The sequence below is a fragment of the Mandrillus leucophaeus genome, unplaced genomic scaffold (assembly GCF_000951045.1).
Source record: "Mandrillus leucophaeus isolate KB7577 unplaced genomic scaffold, Mleu.le_1.0 Scaffold729, whole genome shotgun sequence".
NCBI classification, from domain to species: Eukaryota; Metazoa; Chordata; class Mammalia; order Primates; family Cercopithecidae; genus Mandrillus; species Mandrillus leucophaeus.
Window position 1 is genome coordinate 156,151 of NW_012107908.1, and position 3,142 is coordinate 159,292.

Here is a 3,142-nt window from a genome sequence, read left to right on the forward strand (position 1 = left end):
CTCTGGGATGCAGCTAAAACAGTGTTAAGAGGGAAATTTATAGCACTAAATGCCCACATCAAAAAGCTAAAAAGACTCATATCAACAACCTAACATCACAACTAAAAGAACTAGAGAACCAAGACCAAACCAACCCCCGAGCTAGCAGAAGACAGGAAATAACCAAGATCATTGCGGAACTGAAGGAGATAGAGACACAAAAGCTCCTTCAAAAAAATCAACAAACCCAGGAGTTGATTTTTTGAAAAAACTAATAAAATAGGTAAACCATTAGCTAGACTAATAAGAAAAGAGAAAAGACTCAAGTAGACACAATCAGAAATTATATAGGGGATATCACCACTGGCCCCACAGAAATACAGGCAACCATTGGAGAATACTATAAACACCTCGATGTATATAAACTAGAAGATCTAAAAGAAATTGATAAATTCCTGGATGCAAAAACACCCGTCAGAATGACTATTATTAAGAAGTTAATAAACAACAGATGCTGGTGAGGTTGCAGAGAAAAAGGAATGCTTTTACATTGTTGGTGGGACTGTAAATTATTTCAACCATTGTGGAAGACAGTGTGGCAATTCCTCAACGATCTAGAAGCAGAAATACCATTTGAGGCCAAGCGCAGTGGCTCATGCCTGTAATCCCAGGACTTTGGGAGGCCAAGGCGGGTGGATCAGTTGAGGTCAAGAGTTCAAGACCAGCCTGACCAACATAGTAAAACCCCATCTTTACTAAAAATACAAAAAAAAAAAAAAATTAGCCAGGCATGATGGCAGGCACCTGGAATCCCAGCTACCCTGGAGGCTGAGGCCGGAGAATCGCTTGAACCTGCGAGGCAGAAGTTGCAGTGAGCCAAGATCGCACCACTGCACTCCAGCCTGGGCAACAGAGTGGGACACTATCTCAAAAAAATAAAATATAGTAAAATAAAATAGAAATACCATTTGACCCAGTAATCCCTTTACTGGGTATATACCCACAGGATTATAAATCATTCTATTATAAAGATACATGCATGCATATGTTCATTGCAGTACTATTCATAATAGCAAAGGCATGCAATCAACCCAAATGCCCATCAATGATAGACTGGATAAAGAAAATGTGGTACATATGCACCATGGAATACAGTGCAGCCACAAACAAGAATGAGATCATGTCTTTTGCAGGAACATGGATGGAGCTGGAAGCTGTTATCCTTAGCAAACTAATGCAGGAACAGAAAACCAAACACTGCATGTTCTCACTTATAAGTGGGAGCTGAACGATGAGAACACAAGGACACAGGGTGGAGAACAACACACACTGGGGCCTGTCAGGGGCTGCAGGGGGAGAGACAGCATCAGGAAGAATAGCTAATGCATCCTGGGCTTAATACCTAGGTGTTGGATTGATCTGTGCAGCAAACCACCATGGCACACATTTACCTATGTAACAAACCTGCACATCCTGCACATGTACCCTGGAACTTAATATAAAAATTGAAGAAAAAAATAACATAATATGGGGAGAAAAGATAAAGTGTAAAGTTTTCATATGTAGTCAAAGTTAAGTTGTCATAAGCTTCAAAATAGACTACTGTAATTATAAAAGGTTTTGTGTAGCCTTGTGGTAACTACAAAGAATAAACATGTAGTCAATACACAAAAGAGAAAGAGAAAGGAATCAAAGCATACCACTACAAAAAAAAATCATTCTATCATAAAAGAAGAAAGCAGGTGATTAAGAAAGGAAGAAAGGAACTACAAAAGAGTACAAAAAAATTTAACAAAATGTCAGCAGTGATAAACAACTGCAGTAAATTTTCAGTATACAAAATCCATGTACAAAAATTAGTAGCATTTTTATACACAATGTCCAAGCTGAGAGCCAAATCAAGAGCACAATCTCATTCACAATCACCACACACACACACACACACACAAAATACCTAGGAGTACAGCCGACCAGGGAGGTGAAAAATCTCTACAATAAGAAGTACAAAACACTACTGAAAGAAATCAGAGATGACACAAACAAATGGACAAACCTTCCATGCTCATGGATAGAAAGAATCAATATTGTTAAAATGATCATACCGCCCAAAGCAATTTATAGACTCAATGTTATTCCTATCAAATGGCCAATGACATTTTTCACATAATTTAAAAAAAAACTATTCTAAATTCATATAGAACAAAAAAGAGCCCAAATAGCCAAAGCAATTGTAAACAAAAAGAACAATTCTGGAGACATCACACTACCTGACTTCAAACTATACTACAAGCCTACAGTAACCAAAAGAGCATGGTACTGGTACAAAGACAGATACAGAGACCAATGGAACAGAACAGAGGACCCAAAAATAAAGCCACACATCTACAACTATCTGATTTTTAACAAAGATGACAAAAAACAAGCAATGGGGAAAGGACTCCCTATTCAATAAATGGTGCTGGGAGAAGTGGCTAGCCATATGCAGAAGATTGAAAATAGACCCCTTCCTTTCACCATACACAAAATCAACTCAAGATGGGTTAAAGATTTAAACATAAAACCCAAAACTATGAAAACCCCAGAAGAAAATCTAGGAAATACCATTCTGGACATCAACCCTGGCAAAGATTTCATGATGAAAATGACAAAAGCAATTACAACAAAAACAAAGATTGACAAATGAGACCTAGTTAAACTAAAGAGCTTCTGCACAGCAAAAGAAACTATCAACAGAGTAAACAGACACACTGCATAATGGGAAAAGATGTTTGCAAACTATGCATCTGGCAAAGGTCTAATACCCAGAATCTATAATGAACTTAAACAAATCAGCAAGCAAAAAACAAACAACCCCATTAAAAATGGGCAAAGGATATGAAGAGACACTTCTCAAAAGAAGACATATATGTGGTCAATGAGCATATGAAAAAATGTTAAATATCACTAATCATTAGAGAAATGCAAATCAAAAGCACAGTGAGATACCATCTCACACCAGTCAGAATGGCTATTATTTAAAAATCAAGAAATAACAGATGCCTACAAGGTTGCAGAGAAAAGGGAATGCTTATACACTGTTGCTGGGAATGTAAACTAGTTCAACCACTGTGGAAAGCAGTTTAAATATTTCACTAAGATATAACTCCCAATGCAATCCCTCCCC